Source organism: Pseudophryne corroboree, chromosome 9, assembly GCF_028390025.1.
Source record: "Pseudophryne corroboree isolate aPseCor3 chromosome 9, aPseCor3.hap2, whole genome shotgun sequence".
In the NCBI taxonomy this organism is placed as follows: Eukaryota; Metazoa; Chordata; class Amphibia; order Anura; family Myobatrachidae; genus Pseudophryne; species Pseudophryne corroboree.
The window spans coordinates 151413057-151429563 of record NC_086452.1 but is presented as its reverse complement, the minus strand read 5'-3'; the positions used below and the strand labels follow the sequence as shown (position 1 = coordinate 151429563).

The 16507-nt window shown below is 46.1% G+C and overlaps 1 long non-coding RNA gene across 1 annotated transcript in view; it reads left to right on the top strand.

The window, feature by feature from the left end:
- The first annotated feature begins 4680 nt into the window (after positions 1-4680).
- LOC134957738 (uncharacterized) overlaps positions 4681-16507 on the top strand; it is a 141247-nt gene continuing 129420 nt past the window's right edge. Inside the window, exon 1 of the long non-coding RNA XR_010186725.1 lies at positions 4681-4830. This is a non-coding gene — a long non-coding RNA (uncharacterized LOC134957738). The remainder of the gene's footprint in view (positions 4831-16507) is intronic.

Below are 16507 nucleotides of genomic sequence, written 5' to 3'. Positions count from 1 at the left end.
TAGTGGTTAAAGCACAGACATTCAGACCTAAGAGGTATTACATACAACAGCAATAAGAACTTCACATATCAATATGAGAAAATTATAGATATTCAACAAGTAAGAGACACGGTAGATATAATAGGTGGAGATGCAGCCCAAATCAAACACCTGCACTTGTCTCCAAGGTAATCCTAAGCGCAGCCTACTAGTGGCTACAGGTGTGTACTGAAGACCTGTTGCGTTTACAGTAAATTAAATAAAATAAAATATATATCAATAAATAAAGAGAAGAGAGAGAGAGAAAGGAAAAAAAAAAAAAAAAAAAAAAAAAGAATCCTGGTATACACAGCTAGTAAATGCCAATAAGGGTGTGTTGTGAAATGTTCCAATGGGGACAGCAGGGCAGCATTCGATGGAGAGCAATTCAGAGCCGGAGCAGGTAATGCAGGCGGGCACCGTGACCGGTCAAGTAGTAGGTCAAAGCAAAAAAAATAAATAAATAAATAAATAAAGATAATAATAGGGGTGCAGCAGAGTCCAAATGTTCAGTTTGGCAAACGTAGTCAGGCTGAGAATCAAGGCCGGGCTGTTATGAGAGGGAAGGGAAAATTGGGGGGGTAAGAGAGAAGTTGGGGGAGGAAAGGGGGCAGTGAGGGGAGGGCAAGGATAACACAATAGGAGGGGAAGGAGTCAAGAGTGGGAAGGTAGAAATGGGGAGAGAAGTTAATATGAAAGAGAGGTGACAGACAATATTAGTACCGGGGGACCCCTCTCCCAGGGTCTGCGAGGGCACCAGAAGTCTCCACAGCGTCTTCAGGCAGCGTTTGCGGTTCTCGCTCGGCAGCACAGCATGGGCTCAGCAGGCATGGAAGGGAGCCTCCACTTCAGGCAGCCACGGACCGCACCGCAGCACAGCCCACAGCTAGGTGAGTCCCAGGAGAATATTCCTCTACAGGGGCGGGTGACAGTCAGCAGATTACGGTAGAGGCGAGTCTCTCACTGAGTGGGTGTACCGCCGCTCCCCGTCCACACGGCACCCGTTGATGGAGGAGCGCAGGGCCAGCAGAGACCCTGCACACGGCGCCGTCCGCGGGCACCCAGAAGCCGGAAGTGTAGACGGGGCCGCAGCAGCTACAGGGAGGAGAGTCCACGGCAAGTCTGCGGAGCCAGGGAGATGTATGGGTCGTCACCCCGGGAGTTACAGACAGGTCTCCAGGAGTAGTGAGTCCGGGCGGGCAGGCGGGGCGTCACCAGCGGGATCGTTCCAGCCACGGCCGGGGGAGGCGAGCAGAGACGCCACGAACTCTCCAAGGGTTGATTCACCGCGGGCAGGACGGTCCCCAGCTCCGTGCCCGAAGTCAGTCCGAGGCAACCACAGCAGCGGTCCCGACAGGTAGGGAATCAACAGGGGGTGAGAGCCCACGAGTGATCCAGACAGGCAGTGGGGGAAGGTTGAAGGATACAGCGATCAGCGCAGGCGAGGGAGGAAGAAGGTGTAGGCCCACACTACGTGGCGGCTCAGTTAGGAGCCTGACTCCGGGGAAAGAGGCTCACAGTCAGTCCACCAGCCGGTTAAAGGCACCGTCGGGTACCTCTAATTACAGGGTAGATAGTCCCGTATCGATTGTGGGGTAGAACAGGCTGTAATTGTACAGATGGCAGCAGATAGAGCAAGGAAGAGCAGAGCTCAGTTAAAATGCGGCCACCTTAAGTGCACCGCCCACCGGAAAAAAAAAAAACCTGCTGGGTCTAAGTTTATATCATCACTGGTTTCCTGGCTGTGTAGCATGCAGCTGCACGGCATGTTGTAATTATCACTCATCTGTTTCCCTGGCCATGCAGCTTGTCAGCTGCATGGCATTTAATCCAATCAGCCTCCAAACAGCTGATTGGAAGACTCTCTGTTAAAAGCACTCCCAGGACTCCTCACAGACGCCGGTGATAGCTTCCTGTTTGCCTGATTCTGCTGCAGAGAGAGTTCCCAGTCCCGGTCTGTTCGTTTGTTCCTGTTCTCAGTGATCCAGTACTCGGAAGTTACCATCTGTTCCTGGAGTCTGACCGAGCACCTTTAACATCTGGTGGTGTTCGTGAGTCGCGGCGCAGCCGTGTGTTGCGGCTTGTCCGCTACTATTTATTATTGTGTTTATTGTGAGTTCTGGTGCTTTGTGGAGGATTCCGCTTCCACAAGATCCACTCTGGTGTCCAGCGGTGCCGGATAGGAGTGTCGGATCCGTGGATCCTTGGTTGTCCTTTTCCCTGGCGGCTAGTCCGCACATACCTTTTGATTTAGTTAAGTTAGCTTGTAACCCCTGGCTTGGTTGCTTAGTCAGAGGGCCCCTTGTTATCTCCCTGTCTCGGACTTCCCCTTGTCTCCCATTAAGACCTGCGGGGGCATCGGGGTTGGGCAGACATAATCCGCCCTTCGAACGCGGCTGCCATGGGCTCAAGCAACCATAGTCTCGCAGGGGATTTCTGATAACACGGGCGAGACAACGGAGTTAGGGCGCCAGGGGTTACTAGGCTCTCCAGCTCCCACAACCTGTATTTCATTCCTGTACTCAGATCTCTGCCATAAGATCTTCTCCAGTCTGGAGTACAGGAATCGTAACACCTGGGGTATGCATTGTCTGGTCGGAAATGGTGCCCCGTTTCCATTGGCGTGGTGCGGTGCGTTTCTCGGCGCTGGAGAAAGCACGCAAAAAGGTGAACTCGACGGTGTCTCTGTTTGTCAAGGCCATAGGCGGAGTGGCAATTAAGCATCCTCTGCTGGTGCTGCGGAACAGGCAGTTCTATAGAGACGATGGGGTTCACCTTTCTCCGGAAGGAGTGCAGTTTTTTCTGGAAGATATTTTCGGTCTTTTTCGTTAGAGCTAGTTAGTTTCTGGTTGGTTAAGGTTCTGTTTGCGGATGGCGGTGGCGGTTTGGAAAACCTTGGTGGCGGGAAATCGCTGCCAACCAGCTGTCACACAGGCATAAGTGGTCATTGTGGGGCTCCCTCTTTAAATGGACGGCAGGTGTGTCCTTTTCTTGCGGTTGGACATTTAGACGTTCCCCTGCGGGAACCGAACGTTTGCCAGAGAAAGAGGGGTAAGGCCAGCACAATGCGGGTTATGCGGGAAGGAGGCGGGGTATGTGTACTCCCCTCCTTGGTTTGGTGGTTTGTCATCTAGGTGACGGGTGCTGGTGTTTGGCAGCGGTTTTCTGTTTGCCATCCTCCAAACTAAAGTTAATATATATTCAATTCAATTCTAATTTGGCCTCAATTATTAGTTTAAAGAGTTGGTCAGCGATTAATAAACATCGTCTGACCTTTAACTCCAGCTACTGTGTCCGTGTCTTTATTTCAGTGTGTGGTGTGGTTTTATTTAGTGATAAGCTAGCTTAAGTAAAAGGTTTATGTAATCACAATAAAGTTATGAGCGGCTTAGATAAGCTGAAGGCTGCATAAGCCTGAGGCCATATAAGCGATCAACTTTTTGTGATTGGTTGTTAAATGACTAAGCAGTTGCTAGGCAGATCAGTTTTCCCGGTTGGTTTTTTCCTATTGGTTTAAGGGGTTGTGCATCAGGATGAAGAGGAGGGTCTTAGGTTAGTATATAGGGGGTGGCCATCTTGCTAGACTCCCTCTTGCCTTTCAGTTTATGCCCGCCCGCCCTCCCAGAATGCGTCTACGTTTTTTGTTCTTGCTGTGGGCTATTGAAAGCCAGATTGGCGGGAAATCGCTGCCAACCAGCTGTCACACAGGCATAAGTGGTCATTGTGGGGCTCCCTCTTTAAATGGACGGCAGGTGTGTCCTTTTCTTGCGGTTGGACATTTAGACGTTCCCCTGCGGGAACCGAACGTTTGCCAGAGAAAGAGGGGTAAGGCCAGCACAATGCGGGTTATGCGGGAAGGAGGCGGGGTATGTGTACTCCCCTCCTTGGTTTGGTGGTTTGTCATCTAGGTGACGGGTGCTGGTGTTTGGCAGCGGTTTTCTGTTTGCCATCCTCCAAACTAAAGTTAATATATATTCAATTCAATTCTAATTCGGCCTCAATTATTAGTTTAAAGAGTTGGTCAGCGATTAATAAACATCGTCTGACCTTTAACTCCAGCTACTGTGTCCGTGTCTTTATTTCAGTGTGTGGTGTGGTTTTATTTAGTGATAAGCTAGCTTAAGTAAAAGGTTTATGTAATCACAATAAAGTTATGAGCGGCTTATGTCGGTTATCGCTGTTCTGTGTGGGTTGTTTCTTTATTTTCAATCCCTTAGGTATTAATTGTTTCTCTAGCTACCAGTGTTGTTGTCCCACCAAACTTTTGATTCCCTTGTCACTAGTCTTTTTAATTGTAAGAAGATGTCACTGAATTTGTTTATACTTTTCATAGGTTACAGTGGTGTGTTTCAGTTGTGAAAAAACTTGGTTGGCCCTAGTGTCTCGATCTGATCTGAGGTCTAAAATACCCATGTAAGGAGCTGCTAGGTATAAGGGTAGATAAATATAATAATCGTGTCTGGTATACCTTGCACTCACTTGCACAGTTATTCAGAGTCGGCAGCAAGTTATAAGTGAAGCTACCCTATACGGCTTCACAGAACATATACTTATTGCAGCTATTTATTTAGTGACATGGTTTAACAATTAATTAGTAAATTCTCTCAATTATACATGGATACAGAGCTCTCCTAACTCCAGCCATTACACTGACTACAGAAAGGAAAGTTTCCAGTACGGACGAAGCACCCCAGTCATGTGATCGGTAAGCTGAACCAGGAAGTGAAGGAAACCAGCAAGAGAGGAGCCAGCCGCTGGGCGTGCGGCAAAGACAGGCAGAGGCGGACGCCGGGACATGGCCCAGGAAGAAAGGTAAGGCTCTGTAAGAGGAGTGAGGACGCTACGGACAGTCCTATTTTAGGTCTGGAAGCGGCACCCGTTCATCCCTCTAAGACTGTGGCCACCTCTTGTGTGATCTGGCGGCCACGATGTGCTTGTAGCACGGCATCATCGAGGTCAATGCCAGGTCACCAGTGAGGGAGGTGAGTCCGGAGTCCCCATACCTGAACCCCGCATCCGATCCCCCCGCCTCTGAGATAGGGGTACTCCTTAACCATCATCAAGACCATTAACATCCAAGCTGTTTGTCTGATCAGAAACACCTATGGACAAATCCCTTAGAGCTCTGTCTGAACTCCATTAGCTCATTACTATCCACTCATCACATAGGTGGGACGCCACCAGTGAGTGGATATTTATCAGCACTTCGTCAATACCTTATTGGACAAGCATATACCTCTTGTCTTTTTCATTGATTTTATTGTTTTTTGTGACCCCATCCCTATACCAATCAAAATCCCGACGGTCGAAATCCCGACAGCAATTGACAGATGGTCAAAATCCCGTCATGGACAAAATACCGACATTTAAAATACCGACAAGGTCAAAATACCGACAGGTCAAAATGCCGACATGGGTTTTTCCATTGAAACCGACTTGTTCATACTTTACCATCCCAGTGGACCTGGAAGGGGAATATAATAGTGTGCCGAGCGCAGCATGGCAAGCCATGCGAGGGGACGCGGTACACTTGTATGGTGTCCATGTCGACATACACATAAAAACAGTGAACTGCATGTCTGTATTTTGACCTGTCGGCATTTTACATGTTAGTATTTTGACCTTGTCGGTATTTTGTCCATGTCAGTATTTTGACTGTCGGTCAATTGCTGTCGGGATTTCGACCGTCGGGATTTTGATTGGAGGTATTTCATACTGATCCCCTATATTCCCTATACTAATACCACATGCACATTTTCAGTGCAATTTATGTACAGGTTGAGTCTCCCTTATCCAAAATGCCTGGGACCAGAAGTTTTTTGGATATCGTATTTTTCCATATTTTGGAATGACCCAAGTCTAAGCACAGAATACATTTATCTTTCTTATACACCTTATACACACAGCCTGAAGGTCATTTTAGCCAATATTTTTAATAACTTTGCGCATTAAACAAAGTGTGTGTACATACACACAATTAATTTATGTTTCATATACACCTTATACACACAGCCTGAAGGTACTTTAATACAATATTTTTAATATCTTTGTGTATTAAACAAAGTTTGTGTACAGTGAGCCATCATAAAACAAAGGTTTCACTATCTCAGTCCTACTCAAAAAATTCTGTATTTCGGAATATTTGGATATGGGATACTCAACCTGCATATGTTTTTGTATTCACCAAGTAAAGATAACCTTCACTTAAATTTACTATTGCCATTTATTAACATAAGGCGCAATTACTATCCCAATCTTTACGGTTTCTGCTGCGGGGTACACTGGGCTCCACAAGTCTGGAGAATGGGGTGTAGAGTAGGATCTTGATCCGAGGCACCAACAGGCTCAAAGATTTGACTGTTCCCAGAATGCCGCCTCCTATATCACCCCGCCTCCCAGCACAGGAGCTCAGTTTGTCAGTTGGTGCTGCAGTAAGCAGGCACTTAACAGAGGAGCTGCTCCAAGCAGCCCTGAGAAAAGCTTTTAATGAGGTAAAAAGTGAAGACTTCAAGGGCAGCAGCGGTGGTAAATGTCTTGTGACATTCACTGCTGCAGCTCTCCCCAGCGGCGCTGTACACTCCCGCGCCCTGGTTGCCGGGTACCTACAGCAGAGGTTCCAGTTTTCTTCATGTTAGACACACACGGCTGGGGCTCTCCAGGATCGCGTGTCCGCGCTTCGGGAGGTGGTAAGTGGGTCCCGCTCGCGGGACCCGGTCTTTATCGCGATCCGGCACGGTCAGTGGGAGGCGGGCCGCGCGCGTTGGCAGTGGACACTGTGGATACAGGCAATCCCACTAGATCACCAGGGCATGGGCGCAGGTCAGGTTTTCTCTTAAAACCGATTTTAATATCGCCCACAGTACCCGGTGGTTTTGCCAGCAAGGGGTATAAGGCTTAGACCTGAAGCCCCTCTCCCAGCCCCAGGGCGCCATTTCCAGCAAGTGTTCCCGCCCTGGAGCTGTATCTCTGTCTTTTTCTCACTCCCTGTCAGTGTCTGCGGCGCCATTACTCCTCAGCTCACTGTTCCTGGGACTGCTTGGGCAAATCCTCCTATGTAAAGCTGCCTGGTTGTCAGCGCTGTGCCTTTACATGATGACACTTAAGTATTCTACCTGCCTTTTTAGTCAGTGTTAGTAAGAAAGAGTGCATTTAGTCAGGAGTTTATAGTACAATTACCCTGTGATATACATCCAGTTTCTTACTGTGTAGTGTTATATCTATTGACTATATAGCTGTGTAAGCTAGTCCAGTGCAGTATTATTGTCTGTAATAACCTCTGCATTGTACAAACTGTGACTATTTGTGTGCGCATTGATAGCTGAGTGGTGTCCATCTCGTGTCTTTCACTCAACTTGCTATCCCTATATTCTATAACCTGAGGGGGCTTGGTGCGTCAGGTGTTATTTAATATAGGATTTTCACAAAGATATACTGTATTACGTATTTTTCTCTGTGATTTAGTCACCATATCTCTCCTTTATCTCTGCTGGTGCTGACTACACTGCACAGGGGTTTGGGTTTAGGGATATAGTGCTGCTAATAATTGTACTGCGTTACCTCATACTGCAAGTTATATCATGTCTGCTTCTGAGGGTAACGGTTCTGGGGCGGAACACACTGCTGGTGTTGCTGAAGCCACAGGCACATGATAAAGCTAAATATTTATCGTATATAAAACACTTTAAGAGGTCTAAGAACACTGTACGCCATGGGTCTTCATCCTGTGGCCCTCCAGCTGCTGTGAAACTACACATCCCAGCATGCCCTGCCACAGTTTTGCTATTAAGGTATGCTAAAACTGAGGCAGGGCATGCTGGGATGTGTAGTTCCACAGCAGCTGGAGGGTCTCAGGTTGAAGACCCATGCTGTACGCTATCTACGTAAGAAGTACCGTAAGGGTACGCAAGTTGTGTAGTGATCGCTCAACCGTAGTCGAGACGCTCAAGCGTCACGTTCGCTTACGGCCCAGTGATCACAGGCAGGCACGCTATTGGCTGCCGACTAACGTAATGATTCGCTATAGCGTAGCGTACGCTCGGGACCACGAGGAGATCACCAGCGGTGCAGACGCTTACAACGTTAAAACCTTTATATCTATACCTTTAACAATGAGATACACAGTATACCTTAGTGTAGAGACAGAGTGTAAGTGCAACCTGGTGTAACCTGATTAACTACAAAGCTGCTTGAGCGTCACCGACGCTCAGAGAATACTTAACCCTATAAAGAATACACAGATACCTGGGCTTAGGGTCCAAAACCTATTATATGTATTATAACTATTATACTTGCAAAAGGAATCACAGTACAAATGATACACTACAATATAACATAAACCAACTAACCAGATAACTACACAGGAAATACAATACAATACAATAAAGGGAAAATAAGAGAGAGATAGAGGAGGGAGAGAGAGAGATGGCTCACAGTAAGACAATATGATTACGGAGAAAACTTACGCACAAGGGGAACGATCGCATGCGCCTCGATATCCAGCTCCCGATTATCAGCAATGAGAACCGTTGATGAGAGTGAATCTGGATATGGTCGGCCTGCCTATTTATGCCCCACACACAATACAATTCAATGGTCCCTACAATCTCATTGTCCATTGGACACAGGAATTCGGCTTTGCATTATAACAAAAGGTCATAGGTTGATTCATACAGGTGGGCTGTGACTGTTTCCAACTGTTCAGGTGGGTGGGATACTGGGTTTTCCGCCGCATGACTAAATAAGAACAAATAATAGTAAATGGACATAAACTTCTTATGTCCATAACTATTCGCACGAGCGATTAATCCGCTCCAAACCAACACCGGAATATTGCTATTTAAATACTCTTCCGATGGGTACCAAACACTACTGTATGACCCCTGTTAGACCCTTCGTACAATACAAAGAGGGATCTCTCTGTTCAGGAACATGCTATGTTAACCAAACTTTCAGAATCTATCAAAGGGACCATGATCTATAAAATACCTTATTAGTGAAAATATGTAACGATTGAGTCGCACGCTACGACTACACAAACTTTACCGTAAATACGCATACCGAGCACCAGCGGGTGCACGCAACAGCGGGTATGCGCACTCACGGGAGAGCGCACGCATGCGCAGCGCGGACCTGAATGAGGTGCAAATATGGCAGTGTGCATAGAGATATTTTTCTGACTTTGACAGTCCACCCTTTGGCAGTCAACAATAACTGCCACTTCCTGAAAACATTTCAAAAGGAGAAAAATATATGTTAGGGGTTAATTCATTTCCATGGTTGGGTAAGGGAGGAGAGAGGAGTAGGTGGGAAGAGGGTATGACCTAGTGAGATAGCAGAAGCATGTGTGTATGAGTCCATGTTTGGGGGGTCATGTATCATCGTGCCGTACGTGTTGTAAATCAAGCTTCGAGGTATTGCGAAGTATACATTTGAATTCCTTCTTATCCCGTGGTACGGGTCTGTGGATGGGCTGTCAAACTTTACCGAGCTCTTTTCGGATTTTGAACAAAATGGGGAGCACATTTTAGTTGATGATACATGAATGGGGGAATATGTGATTGCTGATATCTGTGCCTGTATTCCCTATACTATGTGTGTCATTACCTGAGGGTTGTAGAGATGAAGATAAAGAACACTTATGGAAAATGCAGTAGTATTCTATGTCAGGTTAATGTACATCTGTCGGTTGAAGTTTTGTTCGGTATCAGTTGAAAGTCGTCTTCTTTGCGCTGTGTTGCCCATTAGGTGTGAGCAAAAAGCTTTGTCAATGCCATTAGATTTACAAAAAAATGTTGGGCTAGCGTAAGTTTAAGAATTCTAGGGAAACTGGGGATCCATGGCAAAGTTCATCAAATGTCCATATCTCAAGTGGTCAAAACTTCTTCTTTGGTCTATCCGTTGTCTGTATAGCGTCTCGTCAACTTCCTCGTCCAAGGGGGTCTTTTTATCTTGGAGAAAAGCAGAAAAACAGGTGAAAGAAACGGACCGTATAATCGCATTTTCATTACATCATTATTTCTATCATTGGGTCATAAATCAAATCCAGGTTAATTACAGTTTCCTCACTCCTCAAACTCATTACCCTGGTACGATGTTTGCACTTCATTAAAGCCTGACCGCATCTAAATATCAAGCCAATTGATATGACAACACCTAAGATACATAGGAGAAACTTCCCAACATCCATTATGACTCCTTGAGCCCAGTCTCCCAAACCGGAGAACCAATTTCGCGGGTTCAACCATGACACCCAACCAGTCAGCTCATTACCTACAGCAGCAAGAGTGAGATTGTGTTTTCGGCGAAATTCCCACTTCAATTGGAGAATATCGTCCATCTTTTGGTCTATGACCTCGACCGGATCCTCGGTGCTATTCGTGATATACGTGCAACACTTCACGCCGTACTGTGTTGCCAATGTAACACAATATCCGCCTGTCACTGCTGTGAGGTAATTAAGAACCATTCTATGCTGCACCAGTTCTGTTTTATAAGCTTGAAGTTCCCTTCCAGTATATCTAAATGTGTCATCATACATTTCAGTGATATTATCTAACAAATTTGCGAGCGCCGATATGTATTTATAATTTAGCACTCCTCTAGCGGTGCGGGTGAAATCTAACGCGATTAAGAATTGAATCCCGGTGGATTCACTTATCAGATCAGAGGCCGGATGCTCTGTCTTCTCTATCAGGTGCCTTTTAACAACGTGCTCGTAATGGGTGTGAGTATAAGGAGCTTGGGCACCACGATGTATGTCTTTCATTTTGTCATGTGTTACAGTCATCACTTCAGGCAATACTTTTCCAATATAACACAATCCTTCAGAGTTTGGGGCAAGCCACTTGTACGCATTTCTCCCGCATATGAAATATGCATCATCGGGGAGAACATATGGGACGGAGAAGGACATAACCATATTACACACCTTCCAGGTGAACTCTCCTAACCCTAATTCTTCCATCTGCTTAATACACGTATCAGGTTGTACGATATGTGCACAGTATCCTGGTGATACTTCTCCAACTCTCGTAATCCTATTTCCTAAGGTGTACCTATACCGGAAAGATTTTCCTCTACTGGCTATGTGGCGTACAAGCTCTGTATCTGTAGGCATTCTATCTGCTCTATGCGAAAAGGTCATGGTGTGGTTACTCCATGACACTTCCCAATTTCCCGGCTTTCTGGGATTGGAGATGTTGAAACATAATAGGGACCTATCCACATGGTATTGGTGAAGCTTCAAACTAGGAGGGCTGGAGATATTAAACCTCCTGTCCACCGGTCTCCCACCATTTAACTCAAGTACCTCCCCTATCGTTAAAGGAAATGGTACTAGCCCTGATTTGCTATGACCTTGAGGTACTTGAGAGCATACCCAACAATCTGTTTTGTTTAACACATTACCCACTAAGGAGTGATAGTCACTCAATGGATGCCGGTCCATATGGATATTAAAACTGGATTGGCATTTCTTAATGCACCCATCTTCAATGACATTGTTACAGAGCCTACAGATACAGTTTTCTTCAGCTAACAATCCGTCACAATTTCTTCTATGGTCAATGCTATCGGATCGTTTTCTGATACTCGCCTTTGCTTGTTGGTTAGGTTGATCTTGGAAAACTACGCCTCCATCTTTATCATCAGAACCCATTCCAGAACCTCTATCGACCTCCATGGTACTCTCGCCGGAACAGACTGCTCTGGTCAACATCATGGTCAACAGGAAAATCCGGATCACAGTCTCTTGGGGCAAGTCCATCTTATAGGAGGAAACGGAGAAGAATGAGAAGGAGGAAAAAGAAATTTGAGGGAGAGGGGATGGGAAGTGGAGGAAAATAATAAAAGGGAGTGGGGAGTCGACAACAGCTCTCGGTCTTCAAGGCTCAGGTGCCGCCTCAGTCCTCCTGGAACAGACACTCCAGTGATACAACCTCTACCGTCTGTTCCTTATCACGGGACTTCTCTGGATCAGCAACCTTCTTGCAGTGGGATGAATGGACCCAAGTCTCTCTCTCAGCAACCTTTAATGCTGTAGTGCTAGTCAATAAGACCTGGTATGGTCCTTCCCATCTGTCAATAAGGCAACCTGAGCGTAGGAAATTCCGTATCATTACATAATCCCCAGGTTCAATGTCATGACAATTACTATCAGGTAGATCAGGAATCACCAACTTCAGATTATCATTTTGATTCCTTAACTGTTTACTCATGTTAATCAAGTACTTTACAGTTACTTCATTGTTTCATTTCAAATCATCCTGAGGGTTAATCATGACATGCGGTTGTCGACCAAACAAGATTTCAAAGGGAGACAGATTAAGAGGGGACCTGGGAGTGGTTCTGATACTGTACAATACAATGGGTAAAGCTTCTGGCCATGTCAATCCTGTCTCGGCCATCACTTTACTCAATTTATTTTTAATAGTGCTGTTCACTCTTTCGACCTTCGCACTCGCCTGTGGACGGTACGGAGTGTGCAGCTTGCTATCAATTCCCATCAACTTACACATTCCTTGAAAGACATCACCTGTAAAATGGGTACCCCTATCACTTTCGATTATTCTAGGGATACCATATCTACATACAAATTCCTGCACAATTTTCTTAGCAGTAAACATAGCGGTATTTGTAGCCGCCGGAAATGCTTCGACCCAATTCGAGAAAACATCTATACAAACAAGTACATATTTCAAATTCCGACAAGGGGGTAATTGTATAAAGTCAATTTGTATTACCTGGAAAGGGCCGCCGGCAGGTGGGATATGGGATGGTTCTGTAGGTATTGCCTTTCCAACATTCTTTCTCAAACAAGTAAGGCATGACATTGCTCTTTTACTCGCATGAGAGGAGAATCCCGGGGCGCACCAATATGCTCTTACCAACTTGCACATCCCTTCCTTGCCTAGATGAGTCAGCCCGTGAGCTGCTTCAGCCAGACATGGAAGATATGCTCTGGGGGCCACTGGTTTACCATGTCCATCCGTCCAGAGTCCTGAGGACTCCTGGCCACATCCCTTTGCCTTCCAGACTGCCTTTTCCTGTGTGGAACACAAATTTTGCATTTCACACAACTTCTGTGTGTTAATGGTATTAAATACCATCAATTGTGTGGTGTCTGTCTGTATGGGGGTAGCAGCTGCTAACTTAGCAGCTTCGTCTGCTCGGCTGTTACCAAGTGATACCGGGTCTTGGCTATATGTGTGTGCTTTACATTTGATAACAGCCACTCTGTCGGGTTCCTGTATCGCTGTTAGAAGCCTTTTTATGTGAGCTGCATGCGCTACCGGTGTACCAGCGGCCGTCATGAAATTTCTGAGACGCCATAGGGCTCCGAAATCATGGACTACCCCGAATGCGTATCTAGAATCGGTGTAGATATTGGCTGACTTACCCTTAGCCAATTCACATGCTCTGGTTAGGGCGACCAGTTCAGCAACCTGGGCTGAGTGAGGTGGGCCTAGCGGTTCCGCTTCTATGGTGCCTTGGTCATCTACGACTGCGTATCCAGTACACAAGTCTCCCGAGTCTGACTGTCTATGACAACTACCGTCCGTGTAGAACGTAAGTTCTGCATCTTCCAGTGGGTTGTCACTGATGTCAGGCCTTGCGGTAAAATTTTGGGTCAAATATTCCATACAATCATGTGTATCTTCCTTTATATTAAATCCTCCTTCCCCATCACTCTCACCTTCCACCCTTTGTGCCTGACCAGGCACACCTGGGAGATACGTTGCAGGATTTAATGCACTGCATCTCCTTATGGTGATGTTTACGGGAGCCATTAGTGCCAATTCCCATCTTGTAAACCTCGCTGATGAGACGTGTCTGGTTTGGGCAGAATTCAATAAGGCTGATACTGCATGTGGCGTATGGATTGTGAGGTTGTGGCCTAGCACGACATCTTCGCTTTTTGTCACTAGCAATGCTATCGCAGCAACGCTTCGCAAGCATGTGGGGAGGGATCGCGCTACCGTGTCTAGCTGAGCGCTGTAGTATGCAACTGGCCTACTGGCATCACCGTGTTTTTGGGTTAGTACACCTGCCGCGCAACCAGCACTTTCTGTTCCGTATAGTTCAAAGGGTTTCCCATAGTCTGGCATACCTAGTGCTGGTGCCTGCGTTAGGCACTGTTTGAGTCTCTCAAATGCTGTTTCGGACTCGTCTGTATGCGAAATCCTATCAGGTTTGTTTGAGGAGACCATTTCCTGCAAAGGTAACGCCAAAATGGAAAACCCTGGGATCCAATTACGGCAATACCCACACATTCCTAAAAACGTTCTGATCTGTTGCTGGGTTTGTGGCAGAGTCATGTCTCTAATTGCTTGGATTCTATCAGCGGTCAGGTGTCTCAGTCCTTGTGTTAGACAGTGTCCCAAATATTTTACCTTAGTTTGGCATAATTGTAACTTGTCTTTGGACACCTTGTGTCCTGTGTCTGAAAGATGAAACAGGAGCTGTTTCGTATCCTTCAGAGATGCTTCCAGTGAATCTGAACACAGTAGTAGATCGTCCACATACTGTATCAATACTGATCCATTGTCTGGTTGGAAAGACTGTAAACAATCATGCAAAGCCTGAGAAAATATACTTGGACTATCTATGAAACCTTGGGGTAATCGAGTCCACGTGTATTGGACTCCTCTGTATGTAAATGCAAACAAATATTGGCTGTCAGGGTGCAGAGGTACCGAAAAGAAAGCGGAGCAGAGGTCAATAACAGTGAAAAATTTGGCAGTGGGAGGGATTTGCATTAGGAGGACAGCTGGATTTGGCACTACGGGGAACTGACTCTCAACTATTTTGTTTATCCCCCTTAGATCCTGCACTAGTCTGTAACCCCTCCCCCCACTCTTTTTAACAGGGAAGATGGGACTATTGGCAGTGCTGGACGTTCTTACCAGAATGCCCTGTTGTAGCAAGCGCTCTATTACTGGGTAAACTCCTAACTCCACCTCTGGCTTCAGAGGGTACTGTGGGATTTTTGGAGCTATCCTACCATCTTTTACTTGTACAACTACTGGAGCTACGTTTGCCATTAATCCAGTGTCTTGTCCGTCTTTTGTCCAAAGTGACTCTGGTATCTGAGATGTCATCTCTTCTATTTGGGATGGATTCCTATTTGTCATAATGGTATGTGACATTAATTTTGATGGGGAGTCTAACATGTCTCGCACTTCCTGAGCGTGTTTCTCAGGTATGTCCAAGAATACACCTTCAGGAGTACAATAAATGACGCACCCCATTTTACACAGTAAGTCTCTTCCCAGGAGATTGGTTGGTGCCGATGCAGCCAGCAAAAAGGAATGCTTGGTATGCAAAGGCCCTATTGTAATCTCAGCTGGTTTGCTAACAGGGTAGTGCTGGACTACTCCTGTTACTCCCATGGCTGGAATTGTCCTACCAGTGGTTCTCATGCCCACTGTCGAATTTATCACTGACTTGGCCGCCCCTGTGTCTACAAGAAAGTTTAAAGTTTTACCAGCTACATTAATTGCGATCTCGGGTTCACTTCCAAGGTTGGCAATTAATTTTACTGGCTGCAGATTACAGGTATGGCCACACCCCTATTGGGTATGGTGACCTTCCTGAATCCCGCTGGCAGCAACTACTTGTGAGGGAGTTAGCTGGGAACTACCAGAGGCATGCCAGTCTCTGTTCGGGGGATATCTTTTTGTTTCCCCTGTATGTGGCTCATAACTCCGTTTCTGTGGACCCCGATCCCAATGTCGTGTGTCGTGTCGTTGTCTAGGGGGTTGGTATGAGTTTTGTGGATTCTTTACTCTACAATCTCGTGCCATGTGTCCCTGTTTGTGACAAGAATAACAAGTAACCATACTTGACTTACCCACAGGGTTTGGTGATACAAACAAAGGCTGCCTTGTGGTCAGAGCCTGTATACTTACTGACATTAATTTATCACCTTGTTGTTCCCTGTGTCTGGTGATGTTTCTATCGTGATCAATAGCAGCCTCTCTCAAAGTAGCCACAGACAGACCTCGCCAACATGGTTGTGTGGTCTGTACCCTAGTCTTCAATGACTCTTTTAAACCATCCATCAGTACCGATACTGCTACTTCCCGATGGTTTGTGTCTGTTTTAATGTCCTCTATGCCTGTGTATTTTGCCATTTCTAATAATGCTCTGTGAAAATACTCTGCAGCTGTCTCTGACTCCTTCTGTTTAATGGAGAATATCTTATTCCATTTAGCTACCGCTGGGAAATACTCTTTTAACTGCAAGTTTATTCTTTTCACATTATCTTGGTTGTACACATCTGTAAGAGGTACATCATGATCTAGTCCGCAATCAGCTAAAAATTGAGTTGCGTCGACATTTGAGGGTAAACATGCTCTCAGCAATATCTGCCAGTCTTTATTGTTGGGCTCTACAGTGTTACCTAAGTCTCTGATGTATTTTTGACTGGCAACTAAGTCTTTTCTGGGGTCAGGAAATTCGGACACTATGGTCCTTAATTCCATTCGGG